Raw genomic sequence first — 16,096 nt, 5'->3', positions numbered from 1 at the left:
GCTGGTTCCGGCATGCCCGGCGGGTGATTCCATAGAGTCCGCCACGTGGTTCTGGCCTAGCTGACAGGTGATTTTGGCGTCCCCGGCAGGTGGTTACAGCGAGTTGAGCAGGAGGTTCCGGCATGCTCGGCAGTTGCATCCGGTGTCTCTGGCACGTGGTTCTGGCACGTCTGACATTTGGTTGCATCATGTCTGGCAGGTGATTCCGGAGTGTCCGGCAAGAGGTTCTGGTGTAGCCGGCAGGTGATTTTGGCATGCCCGGCAGGTGTTTCTGGCGAGCTGTTCAGGTGGTTCCGGTGTTCTTGGCAGGTGATTCTGGCGTGTCCAGCAGGTGGTTCCGGTCTGTCCGGTAATGGGTTCCGTCATGTGCCGCACGTGGTTCTGGCACGTCTGAGAGGTGGTTCCCGCATGCCCGGCAGGTGCTCCAGGAGAGTCCTACAAGTGGTTCTGGCCTAGCCCGCAGGTGATTTTGGCGTGTCCGGCAGGTGGTTCCGGCATGCTCGGCAGGTGGTTCAGGCATGTCTGGTAGGTGGTTCCGGTCTGTCCGCGAGGTGGTTCCGGCGTGTCAGGCACGTGGTTCCGGCATGTGTGACAGGTGGTTCTGGCATGTCCGGCAGGTGATTCTGGATTGTCCACCAAGTGGCTCTGGTGTAACCAGCAGGTGATTCCGGAGTGTACGGCAAGTGGTTCTGGCATAGCTGGCTGGTGATTTTGGGGTGTCCAGCAGGTGGCTCCAGCGAGTCGAGCAAGTTGTTCCGGTGTGCTCAGCAGGTGGTTCAGGCAGGTCCGGCAGGTGTTTCTGGTCTGTCCAGTACGTGGTGCCGGCATGTCCGGCACGTGCTTCCAGTATGTTTGAGAGGTGGTTCCTACCTTCCCGGCGGGAGATTCCGGAGCGTCCGCCATGTGATTCTGGCCTACCTGGCAGGGGATTTTGGCGTCTCTGGCTGGTGGTTCCGGCGAGTCGAAGAGGAGGTTCCGGCGTGCTCGGCAGGTGCATCCGGTGTCTCTGGCACGTCATTCTGGCACGTTCGAGAGGTGGTTCCGGCATGCCTGACAGGTGATTCCGGAGTGTCCGACAAGGGGTTCTGGCACGTCTGAGAGGTGGTTCCGGCATACCCTGCAGGTGATTCTGGCTTGTCTGCCGAGTGGTGCTGGCGTAGCCATCAGGTGATTTTGGCGTGTCCAGCAGGTGGCTCCAGCGAGTAGAGCAGGTTGTTCCAGCGTACTCAGCAGGTGGTTCAGGCGGGTCTGGCAGGTGGTTCCGGTCTCTCTAGTAGGTGGTTCCGGCGTGTCCGGCACGTGCTTCTGGCACGTCTGAGAGCTGGTTCCGGCATGCCCGGCGGGTGATTCCATAGAGTCCGCCACGTGGTTCTGGCCTAGCTGACAGGTGATTTTGGCGTCCCCGGCAGGTGGTTACAGCGAGTTGAGCAGGAGGTTCCGGCATGCTCGGCAGTTGCATCCGGTGTCTCTGGCACGTGGTTCTGGCACGTCTGACATTTGGTTGCATCATGTCTGGCAGGTGATTCCGGAGTGTCCGGCAAGAGGTTCTGGTGTAGCCGGCAGGTGATTTTGGCATGTCCGGCAGGTGTTTCTGGCGAGCTGTTCAGGTGGTTCCGGTGTTCTTGGCAGGTGATTCTGGCGTGTCCAGCAGGTGGTTCCGGTCTGTCCGGTAATGGGTTCCGTCATGTGCCGCACGTGGTTCTGGCACGTCTGAGAGGTGGTTCCCGCATGCCCGGCAGGTGCTCCAGGAGAGTCCTACAAGTGGTTCTGGCCTAGCCCGCAGGTGATTTTGGCGTGTCCGGCAGGTGGTTCCGGCATGCTCGGCAGGTGGTTCAGGCATGTCTGGTAGGTGGTTCTGGTCTGTCCGCGAGGTGGTTCCGGCGTGTCAGGCACGTGGTTCCGGCATGTGTGACAGGTGGTTCTGGCATGTCCGGCAGGTGATTCTGGATTGTCCACCAAGTGGCTATGGTGTAACCAGCAGGTGATTCCGGAGTGTACGGCAAGTGGTTCTGGCATAGCTGGCTGGTGATTTTGGGGTGTCCAGCAGGTGGCTCCAGCGAGTCGAGCAAGTTGTGCCGGTGTGCTCAGCAGGTGGTTCAGGCAGGTCCGGCAGGTGTTTCTGGTCTGTCCAGTACGTGGTGCCGGCATGTCCGGCACGTGCTTCCAGTATGTTTGAGAGGTGGTTCCTACCTTCCCGGCGGGAGATTCCGGAGCGTCCGCCATGTGATTCTGGCCTACCTGGCAGGGGATTTTGGCGTCTCTGGCTGGTGGTTCCGGCGAGTCGAAGAGGAGGTTCCGGCGTGCTCGGCAGGTGCATCCGGTGTCTCTGGCACGTCATTCTGGCACGTTCGAGAGGTGGTTCCGGCATGCCTGACAGGTGATTCCGGAGTGTCCGACAAGGGGTTCTGGCACGTCTGAGAGGTGGTTCCGGCATACCCTGCAGGTGATTCTGGCTTGTCTGCCGAGTGGTGCTGGCGTAGCCATCAGGTGATTTTGGCGTGTCCAGCAGGTGGCTCCAGCGAGTAGAGCAGGTTGTTCCAGCGTACTCAGCAGGTGGTTCAGGCGGGTCTGGCAGGTGGTTCCGGTCTCTCTAGTAGGTGGTTCCGGCGTGTCCGGCACGTGCTTCTGGCACGTCTGAGAGCTGGTTCCGGCATGCCCGGCGGGTGATTCCATAGAGTCCGCCACGTGGTTCTGGCCTAGCTGACAGGTGATTTTGGCGTCCCCGGCAGGTGGTTGCAGCGAGTTGAGCAGGAGGTTCCGGCATGCTCGGCAGTTGCATCCGGTGTCTCTGGCACGTGGTTCTGGCACGTCTGACATTTGGTTGCATCATGTCTGGCAGGTGATTCCGGAGTGTCCGGCAAGAGGTTCTGGTGTAGCCGGCAGGTGATTTTGGCATGCCCGGCAGGTGTTTCTGGCGAGCTGTTCAGGTGGTTCCGGTGTTCTTGGCAGGTGATTCTGGCGTGTCCAGCAGGTGGTTCCGGTCTGTCCGGTAATGGGTTCCGTCATGTGCCGCACGTGGTTCTGGCACGTCTGAGAGGTGGTTCCCGCATGCCCGGCAGGTGCTCCAGGAGAGTCCTACAAGTGGTTCTGGCCTAGCCCGCAGGTGATTTTGGCGTGTCCGGCAGGTGGTTCCGGCATGCTCGGCAGGTGGTTCAGGCATGTCTGGTAGGTGGTTCCGGTCTGTCCGCGAGGTGGTTCCGGCGTGTCAGGCACGTGGTTCCGGCATGTGTGACAGGTGGTTCTGGCATGTCCGGCAGGTGATTCTGGATTGTCCACCAAGTGGCTCTGGTGTAACCAGCAGGTGATTCCGGAGTGTACGGCAAGTGGTTCTGGCATAGCTGGCTGGTGATTTTGGGGTGTCCAGCAGGTGGCTCCAGCGAGTCGAGCAAGTTGTGCCGGTGTGCTCAGCAGGTGGTTCAGGCAGGTCCGGCAGGTGTTTCTGGTCTGTCCAGTACGTGGTGCCGGCATGTCCGGCACGTGCTTCCAGTATGTTTGAGAGGTGGTTCCTACCTTCCCGGCGGGAGATTCCGGAGCGTCCGCCATGTGATTCTGGCCTACCTGGCAGGGGATTTTGGCGTCTCTGGCTGGTGGTTCCGGCGAGTCGAAGAGGAGGTTCCGGCGTGCTCGGCAGGTGCATCCGGTGTCTCTGGCACGTCATTCTGGCACGTTCGAGAGGTGGTTCCGGCATGCCTGACAGGTGATTCCGGAGTGTCCGACAAGGGGTTCTGGCACGTCTGAGAGGTGGTTCCGGCATACCCTGCAGGTGATTCTGGCTTGTCTGCCGAGTGGTGCTGGCGTAGCCATCAGGTGATTTTGGCGTGTCCAGCAGGTGGCTCCAGCGAGTAGAGCAGGTTGTTCCAGCGTACTCAGCAGGTGGTTCAGGCGGGTCTGGCAGGTGGTTCCGGTCTCTCTAGTAGGTGGTTCCGGCGTGTCCGGCACGTGCTTCTGGCACGTCTGAGAGCTGGTTCCGGCATGCCCGGCGGGTGATTCCATAGAGTCCGCCACGTGGTTCTGGCCTAGCTGACAGGTGATTTTGGCGTCCCCGGCAGGTGGTTGCAGCGAGTTGAGCAGGAGGTTCCGGCATGCTCGGCAGTTGCATCCGGTGTCTCTGGCACGTGGTTCTGGCACGTCTGACATTTGGTTGCATCATGTCTGGCAGGTGATTCCGGAGTGTCCGGCAAGAGGTTCTGGTGTAGCCGGCAGGTGATTTTGGCATGCCCGGCAGGTGTTTCTGGCGAGCTGTTCAGGTGGTTCCGGTGTTCTTGGCAGGTGATTCTGGCGTGTCCAGCAGGTGGTTCCGGTCTGTCCGGTAATGGGTTCCGTCATGTGCCGCACGTGGTTCTGGCACGTCTGAGAGGTGGTTCCCGCATGCCCGGCAGGTGCTCCAGGAGAGTCCTACAAGTGGTTCTGGCCTAGCCCGCAGGTGATTTTGGCGTGTCCGGCAGGTGGTTCTGGCATGCTCGGCAGGTGGTTCAGGCATGTCTGGTAGGTGGTTCCGGTCTGTCCACGAGGTGGTTCCGGCGTGTCAGGCACGTGGTTCCGGCATGTGTGACAGGTGGTTCTGGCATGTCCGGCAGGTGATTCTGGATTGTCCACCAAGTGGCTCTGGTGTAACCAGCAGGTGATTCCGGAGTGTACGGCAAGTGGTTCTGGCATAGCTGGCTGGTGATTTTGGGGTGTCCAGCAGGTGGCTCCAGCGAGTCGAGCAAGTTGTGCCGGTGTGCTCAGCAGGTGGTTCAGGCAGGTCCGGCAGGTGTTTCTGGTCTGTCCAGTACGTGGTGCCGGCATGTCCGGCACGTGCTTCCAGTATGTTTGAGAGGTGGTTCCTACCTTCCCGGCGGGAGATTCCGGAGCGTCCGCCATGTGATTCTGGCCTACCTGGCAGGGGATTTTGGCGTCTCTGGCTGGTGGTTCCGGCGAGTCGAAGAGGAGGTTCCGGCGTGCTCGGCAGGTGCATCCGGTGTCTCTGGCACGTCATTCTGGCACGTTCGAGAGGTGGTTCCGGCATGCCTGACAGGTGATTCCGGAGTGTCCGACAAGGGGTTCTGGCACGTCTGAGAGGTGGTTCCGGCATACCCTGCAGGTGATTCTGGCTTGTCTGCCGAGTGGTGCTGGCGTAGCCATCAGGTGATTTTGGCGTGTCCAGCAGGTGGCTCCAGCGAGTAGAGCAGGTTGTTCCAGCGTACTCAGCAGGTGGTTCAGGCGGGTCTGGCAGGTGGTTCCGGTCTCTCTAGTAGGTGGTTCCGGCGTGTCCGGCACGTGCTTCTGGCACGTCTGAGAGCTGGTTCCGGCATGCCCGGCGGGTGATTCCATAGAGTCCGCCACGTGGTTCTGGCCTAGCTGACAGGTGATTTTGGCGTCCCCGGCAGGTGGTTGCAGCGAGTTGAGCAGGAGGTTCCGGCATGCTCGGCAGTTGCATCCGGTGTCTCTGGCACGTGGTTCTGGCACGTCTGACATTTGGTTGCATCATGTCTGGCAGGTGATTCCGGAGTGTCCGGCAAGAGGTTCTGGTGTAGCCGGCAGGTGATTTTGGCATGCCCGGCAGGTGTTTCTGGCGAGCTGTTCAGGTGGTTCCGGTGTTCTTGGCAGGTGATTCTGGCGTGTCCAGCAGGTGGTTCCGGTCTGTCCGGTAATGGGTTCCGTCATGTGCCGCACGTGGTTCTGGCACGTCTGAGAGGTGGTTCCCGCATGCCCGGCAGGTGCTCCAGGAGAGTCCTACAAGTGGTTCTGGCCTAGCCCGCAGGTGATTTTGGCGTGTCCGGCAGGTGGTTCCGGCATGCTCGGCAGGTGGTTCAGGCATGTCTGGTAGGTGGTTCCGGTCTGTCCGCGAGGTGGTTCCGGCGTGTCAGGCACGTGGTTCCGGCATGTGTGACAGGTGGTTCTGGCATGTCCGGCAGGTGATTCTGGATTGTCCACCAAGTGGCTCTGGTGTAACCAGCAGGTGATTCCGGAGTGTACGGCAAGTGGTTCTGGCATAGCTGGCTGGTGATTTTGGGGTGTCCAGCAGGTGGCTCCAGCGAGTCGAGCAAGTTGTGCCGGTGTGCTCAGCAGGTGGTTCAGGCAGGTCCGGCAGGTGTTTCTGGTCTGTCCAGTACGTGGTGCCGGCATGTCCGGCACGTGCTTCCAGTATGTTTGAGAGGTGGTTCCTACCTTCCCGGCGGGAGATTCCGGAGCGTCCGCCATGTGATTCTGGCCTACCTGGCAGGGGATTTTGGCGTCTCTGGCTGGTGGTTCCGGCGAGTCGAAGAGGAGGTTCCGGCGTGCTCGGCAGGTGCATCCGGTGTCTCTGGCACGTCATTCTGGCACGTTCGAGAGGTGGTTCCGGCATGCCTGACAGGTGATTCCGGAGTGTCCGACAAGGGGTTCTGGCACGTCTGAGAGGTGGTTCCGGCATACCCTGCAGGTGATTCTGGCTTGTCTGCCGAGTGGTGCTGGCGTAGCCATCAGGTGATTTTGGCGTGTCCAGCAGGTGGCTCCAGCGAGTAGAGCAGGTTGTTCCAGCGTACTCAGCAGGTGGTTCAGGCGGGTCTGGCAGGTGGTTCCGGTCTCTCTAGTAGGTGGTTCCGGCGTGTCCGGCACGTGCTTCTGGCACGTCTGAGAGCTGGTTCCGGCATGCCCGGCGGGTGATTCCATAGAGTCCGCCACGTGGTTCTGGCCTAGCTGACAGGTGATTTTGGCGTCCCCGGCAGGTGGTTACAGCGAGTTGAGCAGGAGGTTCCGGCATGCTCGGCAGTTGCATCCGGTGTCTCTGGCACGTGGTTCTGGCACGTCTGACATTTGGTTGCATCATGTCTGGCAGGTGATTCCGGAGTGTCCGGCAAGAGGTTCTGGTGTAGCCGGCAGGTGATTTTGGCATGCCCGGCAGGTGTTTCTGGCGAGCTGTTCAGGTGGTTCCGGTGTTCTTGGCAGGTGATTCTGGCGTGTCCAGCAGGTGGTTCCGGTCTGTCCGGTAATGGGTTCCGTCATGTGCCGCACGTGGTTCTGGCACGTCTGAGAGGTGGTTCCCGCATGCCCGGCAGGTGCTCCAGGAGAGTCCTACAAGTGGTTCTGGCCTAGCCCGCAGGTGATTTTGGCGTGTCCGGCAGGTGGTTCCGGCATGCTCGGCAGGTGGTTCAGGCATGTCTGGTAGGTGGTTCCGGTCTGTCCGCGAGGTGGTTCCGGCGTGTCAGGCACGTGGTTCCGGCATGTGTGACAGGTGGTTCTGGCATGTCCGGCAGGTGATTCTGGATTGTCCACCAAGTGGCTCTGGTGTAACCAGCAGGTGATTCCGGAGTGTACGGCAAGTGGTTCTGGCATAGCTGGCTGGTGATTTTGGGGTGTCCAGCAGGTGGCTCCAGCGAGTCGAGCAAGTTGTGCCGGTGTGCTCAGCAGGTGGTTCAGGCAGGTCCGGCAGGTGTTTCTGGTCTGTCCAGTACGTGGTGCCGGCATGTCCGGCACGTGCTTCCAGTATGTTTGAGAGGTGGTTCCTACCTTCCCGGCGGGAGATTCCGGAGCGTCCGCCATGTGATTCTGGCCTACCTGGCAGGGGATTTTGGCGTCTCTGGCTGGTGGTTCCGGCGAGTCGAACAGGAGGTTCCGGCGTGCTCGGCAGGTGCATCCGGTGTCTCTGGCACGTCATTCTGGCACGTTCGAGAGGTGGTTCCGGCATGCCTGACAGGTGATTCCGGAGTGTCCGACAAGGGGTTCTGGCACGTCTGAGAGGTGGTTCCGGCATACCCTGCAGGTGATTCTGGCTTGTCTGCCGAGTGGTGCTGGCGTAGACATCAGGTGATTTTGGCGTGTCCAGCAGGTGGCTCCAGCGAGTAGAGCAGGTTGTTCCAGCGTACTCAGCAGGTGGTTCAGGCGGGTCTGGCAGGTGGTTCCGGTCTCTCTAGTAGGTGGTTCCGGCGTGTCTGGCACGTGCTTCTGGCACGTCTGAGAGCTGGTTCCAGCATGCCCGGCGGGTGATTCCATAGAGTCCGCCACGTGGTTCTGGCCTAGCTGACAGGTGATTTTGGCGTCCCCGGCAGGTGGTTACAGCGAGTTGAGCAGGAGGTTCCGGCATGCTCGGCAGTTGCATCCGGTGTCTCTGGCACGTGGTTCTGGCACGTCTGACATTTGGTTGCATCATGTCTGGCAGGTGATTCCGGAGTGTCCGGCAAGAGGTTCTGGTGTAGCCGGCAGGTGATTTTGGCATGCCCGGCAGGTGTTTCTGGCGAGCTGTTCAGGTGGTTCCGGTGTTCTTGGCAGGTGATTCTGGCGTGTCCAGCAGGTGGTTCCGGTCTGTCCGGTAATGGGTTCCGTCATGTGCCGCACGTGGTTCTGGCACGTCTGAGAGGTGGTTCCCGCATGCCCGGCAGGTGCTCCAGGAGAGTCCTACAAGTGGTTCTGGCCTAGCCCGCAGGTGATTTTGGCGTGTCCGGCAGGTGGTTCCGGCATGCTCGGCAGGTGGTTCAGGCATGTCTGGTAGGTGGTTCCGGTCTGTCCGCGAGGTGGTTCCGGCGTGTCAGGCACGTGGTTCCGGCATGTGTGACAGGTGGTTCTGGCATGTCCGGCAGGTGATTCTGGATTGTCCACCAAGTGGCTCTGGTGTAACCAGCAGGTGATTCCGGAGTGTACGGCAAGTGGTTCTGGCATAGCTGGCTGGTGATTTTGGGGTGTCCAGCAGGTGGCTCCAGCGAGTCGAGCAAGTTGTGCCGGTGTGCTCAGCAGGTGGTTCAGGCAGGTCCGGCAGGTGTTTCTGGTCTGTCCAGTACGTGGTGCCGGCATGTCCGGCACGTGCTTCCAGTATGTTTGAGAGGTGGTTCCTACCTTCCCGGCGGGAGATTCCGGAGTGTCCGCCATGTGATTCTGGCCTACCTGGCAGGGGATTTTGGCGTCTCTGGCTGGTGGTTCCGGCGAGTCGAAGAGGAGGTTCCGGCGTGCTCGGCAGGTGCATCCGGTGTCTCTGGCACGTCATTCTGGCACGTTCGAGAGGTGGTTCCGGCATGCCTGACAGGTGATTCCGGAGTGTCCGACAAGGGGTTCTGGCACGTCTGAGAGGTGGTTCCGGCATACCCTGCAGGTGATTCTGGCTTGTCTGCCGAGTGGTGCTGGCGTAGCCATCAGGTGATTTTGGCGTGTCCAGCAGGTGGCTCCAGCGAGTAGAGCAGGTTGTTCCAGCGTACTCAGCAGGTGGTTCAGGCGGGTCTGGCAGGTGGTTCCGGTCTCTCTAGTAGGTGGTTCCGGCGTGTCCGGCACGTGCTTCTGGCACGTCTGAGAGCTGGTTCCGGCATGCCCGGCGGGTGATTCCATAGAGTCCGCCACGTGGTTCTGGCCTAGCTGACAGGTGATTTTGGCGTCCCCGGCAGGTGGTTACAGCGAGTTGAGCAGGAGGTTCCGGCATGCTCGGCAGTTGCATCCGGTGTCTCTGGCACGTGGTTCTGGCACGTCTGACATTTGGTTGCATCATGTCTGGCAGGTGATTCCGGAGTGTCCGGCAAGAGGTTCTGGTGTAGCCGGCAGGTGATTTTGGCATGCCCGGCAGGTGTTTCTGGCGAGCTGTTCAGGTGGTTCCGGTGTTCTTGGCAGGTGATTCTGGCGTGTCCAGCAGGTGGTTCCGGTCTGTCCGGTAATGGGTTCCGTCATGTGCCGCACGTGGTTCTGGCACGTCTGAGAGGTGGTTCCCGCATGCCCGGCAGGTGCTCCAGGAGAGTCCTACAAGTGGTTCTGGCCTAGCCCGCAGGTGATTTTGGCGTGTCCGGCAGGTGGTTCCGGCATGCTCGGCAGGTGGTTCAGGCATGTCTGGTAGGTGGTTCCGGTCTGTCCGCGAGGTGGTTCCGGCGTGTCAGGCACGTGGTTCCGGCATGTGTGACAGGTGGTTCTGGCATGTCCGGCAGGTGATTCTGGATTGTCCACCAAGTGGCTCTGGTGTAACCAGCAGGTGATTCCGGAGTGTACGGCAAGTGGCTCTGGCATAGCTGGCTGGTGATTTTGGGGTGTCCAGCAGGTGGCTCCAGCGAGTCGAGCAAGTTGTTCCGGTGTGCTCAGCAGGTGGTTCAGGCAGGTCCGGCAGGTGTTTCTGGTCTGTCCAGTACGTGGTGCCGGCATGTCCGGCACGTGCTTCCAGTATGTTTGAGAGGTGGTTCCTACCTTCCCGGCGGGAGATTCCGGAGCGTCCGCCATGTGATTCTGGCCTACCTGGCAGGGGATTTTGGCGTCTCTGGCTGGTGGTTCCGGCGAGTCGAAGAGGAGGTTCCGGCGTGCTCGGCAGGTGCATCCGGTGTCTCTGGCACGTCATTCTGGCACGTTCGAGAGGTGGTTCCGGCATGCCTGACAGGTGATTCCGGAGTGTCCGACAAGGGGTTCTGGCACGTCTGAGAGGTGGTTCCGGCATACCCTGCAGGTGATTCTGGCTTGTCTGCCGAGTGGTGCTGGCGTAGCCATCAGGTGATTTTGGCGTGTCCAGCAGGTGGCTCCAGCGAGTAGAGCAGGTTGTTCCAGCGTACTCAGCAGGTGGTTCAGGCGGGTCTGGCAGGTGGTTCCGGTCTCTCTAGTAGGTGGTTCCGGCGTGTCCGGCACGTGCTTCTGGCACGTCTGAGAGCTGGTTCCGGCATGCCCGGCGGGTGATTCCATAGAGTCCGCCACGTGGTTCTGGCCTAGCTGACAGGTGATTTTGGCGTCCCCGGCAGGTGGTTACAGCGAGTTGAGCAGGAGGTTCCGGCATGCTCGGCAGTTGCATCCGGTGTCTCTGGCACGTGGTTCTGGCACGTCTGACATTTGGTTGCATCATGTCTGGCAGGTGATTCCGGAGTGTCCGGCAAGAGGTTCTGGTGTAGCCGGCAGGTGATTTTGGCATGCCCGGCAGGTGTTTCTGGCGAGCTGTTCAGGTGGTTCCGGTGTTCTTGGCAGGTGATTCTGGCGTGTCCAGCAGGTGGTTCCGGTCTGTCCGGTAATGGGTTCCGTCATGTGCCGCACGTGGTTCTGGCACGTCTGAGAGGTGGTTCCCGCATGCCCGGCAGGTGCTCCAGGAGAGTCCTACAAGTGGTTCTGGCCTAGCCCGCAGGTGATTTTGGCGTGTCCGGCAGGTGGTTCCGGCATGCTCGGCAGGTGGTTCAGGCATGTCTGGTAGGTGGTTCCGGTCTGTCCGCGAGGTGGTTCCGGCGTGTCAGGCACGTGGTTCCGGCATGTGTGACAGGTGGTTCTGGCATGTCCGGCAGGTGATTCTGGATTGTCCACCAAGTGGCTCTGGTGTAACCAGCAGGTGATTCCGGAGTGTACGGCAAGTGGCTCTGGCATAGCTGGCTGGTGATTTTGGGGTGTCCAGCAGGTGGCTCCAGCGAGTCGAGCAAGTTGTTCCGGTGTGCTCAGCAGGTGGTTCAGGCAGGTCCGGCAGGTGTTTCTGGTCTGTCCAGTACGTGGTGCCGGCATGTCCGGCACGTGCTTCCAGTATGTTTGAGAGGTGGTTCCTACCTTCCCGGCGGGAGATTCCGGAGCGTCCGCCATGTGATTCTGGCCTACCTGGCAGGGGATTTTGGCGTCTCTGGCTGGTGGTTCCGGCGAGTCGAAGAGGAGGTTCCGGCGTGCTCGGCAGGTGCATCCGGTGTCTCTGGCACGTCATTCTGGCACGCTCGAGAGGTGGTTCCGGCATGCCTGACAGGTGATTCCGGAGTGTCCGACAAGGGGTTCTGGCACGTCTGAGAGGTGGTTCCGGCATACCCTGCAGGTGATTCTGGCTTGTCTGCCGAGTGGTGCTGGCGTAGCCATCAGGTGATTTTGGCGTGTCCAGCAGGTGGCTCCAGCGAGTAGAGCAGGTTGTTCCAGCGTACTCAGCAGGTGGTTCAGGCGGGTCTGGCAGGTGGTTCCGGTCTCTCTAGTAGGTGGTTCCGGCGTGTCCGGCACGTGCTTCTGGCACGTCTGAGAGCTGGTTCCGGCATGCCCGGCGGGTGATTCCATAGAGTCCGCCACGTGGTTCTGGCCTAGCTGACAGGTGATTTTGGCGTCCCCGGCAGGTGGTTACAGCGAGTTGAGCAGGAGGTTCCGGCATGCTCGGCAGTTGCATCCGGTGTCTCTGGCACGTGGTTCTGGCACGTCTGACATTTGGTTGCATCATGTCTGGCAGGTGATTCCGGAGTGTCCGGCAAGAGGTTCTGGTGTAGCCGGCAGGTGATTTTGGCATGTCCGGCAGGTGTTTCTGGCGAGCTGTTCAGGTGGTTCCGGTGTTCTTGGCAGGTGATTCTGGCGTGTCCAGCAGGTGGTTCCGGTCTGTCCGGTAATGGGTTCCGTCATGTGCCGCACGTGGTTCTGGCACGTCTGAGAGGTGGTTCCCGCATGCCCGGCAGGTGCTCCAGGAGAGTCCTACAAGTGGTTCTGGCCTAGCCCGCAGGTGATTTTGGCGTGTCCGGCAGGTGGTTCCGGCATGCTCGGCAGGTGGTTCAGGCATGTCTGGTAGGTGGTTCCGGTCTGTCCGCGAGGTGGTTCCGGCGTGTCAGGCACGTGGTTCCGGCATGTGTGACAGGTGGTTCTGGCATGTCCGGCAGGTGATTCTGGATTGTCCACCAAGTGGCTCTGGTGTAACCAGCAGGTGATTCCGGAGTGTACGGCAAGTGGCTCTGGCATAGCTGGCTGGTGATTTTGGGGTGTCCAGCAGGTGGCTCCAGCGAGTCGAGCAAGTTGTTCCGGTGTGCTCAGCAGGTGGTTCAGGCAGGTCCGGCAGGTGTTTCTGGTCTGTCCAGTACGTGGTGCCGGCATGTCCGGCACGTGCTTCCAGTATGTTTGAGAGGTGGTTCCTACCTTCCCGGCGGGAGATTCCGGAGCGTCCGCCATGTGATTCTGGCCTACCTGGCAGGGGATTTTGGCGTCTCTGGCTGGTGGTTCCGGCGAGTCGAAGAGGAGGTTCCGGCGTGCTCGGCAGGTGCATCCGGTGTCTCTGGCACGTCATTCTGGCACGTTCGAGAGGTGGTTCCGGCATGCCTGACAGGTGATTCCGGAGTGTCCGACAAGGGGTTCTGGCACGTCTGAGAGGTGGTTCCGGCATACCCTGCAGGTGATTCTGGCTTGTCTGCCGAGTGGTGCTGGCGTAGCCATCAGGTGATTTTGGCGTGTCCAGCAGGTGGCTCCAGCGAGTAGAGCAGGTTGTTCCAGCGTACTCAGCAGGTGGTTCAGGCGGGTCTGGCAGGTGGTTCCGGTCTCTCTAGTAGGTGGTTCCGGCGTGTCCGGCACGTGCTTCTGGCACGTCTGAGAGCTGGTTCCGGCATGCCCGGCGGGTGATTCCATAGAGTCCGCCACGTGGTTCTGGCCTAGCTGACAGGTGATTTTGGCGTCCCCGGCAGGTGGTTACAGCGAGTTGAGCAGGAGGTTCCGGCATGCTCGGCAGTTGCATCCGGTGTCTCTGGCACGTGGTTCTGGCACGTCTGACATTTGGTTGCATCATGTCTGGCAGGTGATTCCGGAGTGTCCGGCAAGAGGTTCTGGTGTAGCCGGCAGGTGATTTTGGCATGCCCGGCAGGTGTTTCTGGCGAGCTGTTCAGGTGGTTCCGGTGTTCTTGGCAGGTGATTCTGGCGTGTCCAGCAGGTGGTTCCGGTCTGTCCGGTAATGGGTTCCGTCATGTGCCGCACGTGGTTCTGGCACGTCTGAGAGGTGGTTCCCGCATGCCCGGCAGGTGCTCCAGGAGAGTCCTACAAGTGGTTCTGGCCTAGCCCGCAGGTGATTTTGGCGTGTCCGGCAGGTGGTTCCGGCATGCTCGGCAGGTGGTTCAGGCATGTCTGGTAGGTGGTTCCGGTCTGTCCGCGAGGTGGTTCCGGCGTGTCAGGCACGTGGTTCCGGCATGTGTGACAGGTGGTTCTGGCATGTCCGGCAGGTGATTCTGGATTGTCCACCAAGTGGCTCTGGTGTAACCAGCAGGTGATTCCGGAGTGTACGGCAAGTGGCTCTGGCATAGCTGGCTGGTGATTTTGGGGTGTCCAGCAGGTGGCTCCAGCGAGTCGAGCAAGTTGTTCCGGTGTGCTCAGCAGGTGGTTCAGGCAGGTCCGGCAGGTGTTTCTGGTCTGTCCAGTACGTGGTGCCGGCATGTCCGGCACGTGCTTCCAGTATGTTTGAGAGGTGGTTCCTACCTTCCCGGCGGGAGATTCCGGAGCGTCCGCCATGTGATTCTGGCCTACCTGGCAGGGGATTTTGGCGTCTCTGGCTGGTGGTTCCGGCGAGTCGAACAGGAGGTTCCGGCGTGCTCGGCAGGTGCATCCGGTGTCTCTGGCACGTCATTCTGGCACGCTCGAGAGGTGGTTCCGGCATGCCTGACAGGTGATTCCGGAGTGTCCGACAAGGGGTTCTGGCACGTCTGAGAGGTGGTTCCGGCATACCCTGCAGGTGATTCTGGCTTGTCTGCCGAGTGGTGCTGGCGTAGCCATCAGGTGATTTTGGCGTGTCCAGCAGGTGGCTCCAGCGAGTAGAGCAGGTTGTTCCAGCGTACTCAGCAGGTGGTTCAGGCGGGTCTGGCAGGTGGTTCCGGTCTCTCTAGTAGGTGGTTCCGGCGTGTCCGGCACGTGCTTCTGGCACGTCTGAGAGCTGGTTCCGGCATGCCCGGCGGGTGATTCCATAGAGTCCGCCACGTGGTTCTGGCCTAGCTGACAGGTGATTTTGGCGTCCCCGGCAGGTGGTTACAGCGAGTTGAGCAGGAGGTTCCGGCATGCTCGGCAGTTGCATCCGGTGTCTCTGGCACGTGGTTCTGGCACGTCTGACATTTGGTTGCATCATGTCTGGCAGGTGATTCCGGAGTGTCCGGCAAGAGGTTCTGGTGTAGCCGGCAGGTGATTTTGGCATGTCCGGCAGGTGTTTCTGGCGAGCTGTTCAGGTGGTTCCGGTGTTCTTGGCAGGTGATTCTGGCGTGTCCAGCAGGTGGTTCCGGTCTGTCCGGTAATGGGTTCCGTCATGTGCCGCACGTGGTTCTGGCACGTCTGAGAGGTGGTTCCCGCATGCCCGGCAGGTGCTCCAGGAGAGTCCTACAAGTGGTTCTGGCCTAGCCCGCAGGTGATTTTGGCGTGTCCGGCAGGTGGTTCCGGCATGCTCGGCAGGTGGTTCAGGCATGTCTGGTAGGTGGTTCCGGTCTGTCCGCGAGGTGGTTCCGGCGTGTCAGGCACGTGGTTCCGGCATGTGTGACAGGTGGTTCTGGCATGTCCGGCAGGTGATTCTGGATTGTCCACCAAGTGGCTCTGGTGTAACCAGCAGGTGATTCCGGAGTGTACGGCAAGTGGCTCTGGCATAGCTGGCTGGTGATTTTGGGGTGTCCAGCAGGTGGCTCCAGCGAGTCGAGCAAGTTGTTCCGGTGTGCTCAGCAGGTGGTTCAGGCAGGTCCGGCAGGTGTTTCTGGTCTGTCCAGTACGTGGTGCCGGCATGTCCGGCACGTGCTTCCAGTATGTTTGAGAGGTGGTTCCTACCTTCCCGGCGGGAGATTCCGGAGCGTCCGCCATGTGATTCTGGCCTACCTGGCAGGGGATTTTGGCGTCTCTGGCTGGTGGTTCCGGCGAGTCGAAGAGGAGGTTCCGGCGTGCTCGGCAGGTGCATCCGGTGTCTCTGGCACGTCATTCTGGCACGTTCGAGAGGTGGTTCCGGCATGCCTGACAGGTGATTCCGGAGTGTCCGACAAGGGGTTCTGGCACGTCTGAGAGGTGGTTCCGGCATACCCTGCAGGTGATTCTGGCTTGTCTGCCGAGTGGTGCTGGCGTAGCCATCAGGTGATTTTGGCGTGTCCAGCAGGTGGCTCCAGCGAGTAGAGCAGGTTGTTCCAGCGTACTCAGCAGGTGGTTCAGGCGGGTCTGGCAGGTGGTTCCGGTCTCTCTAGTAGGTGGTTCCGGCGTGTCCGGCACGTGCTTCTGGCACGTCTGAGAGCTGGTTCCGGCATGCCCGGCGGGTGATTCCATAGAGTCCGCCACGTGGTTCTGGCCTAGCTGACAGGTGATTTTGGCGTCCCCGGCAGGTGGTTACAGCGAGTTGAGCAGGAGGTTCCGGCATGCTCGGCAGTTGCATCCGGTGTCTCTGGCACGTGGTTCTGGCACGTCTGACATTTGGTTGCATCATGTCTGGCAGGTGATTCCGGAGTGTCCGGCAAGAGGTTCTGGTGTAGCCGGCAGGTGATTTTGGCAT

Source organism: Equus asinus, chromosome 10 (genome assembly GCF_041296235.1).
Source record: "Equus asinus isolate D_3611 breed Donkey chromosome 10, EquAss-T2T_v2, whole genome shotgun sequence".
Lineage (NCBI taxonomy): Eukaryota > Metazoa > Chordata > Mammalia > Perissodactyla > Equidae > Equus > Equus asinus.
This window is presented reverse-complemented; position numbering follows the sequence as displayed.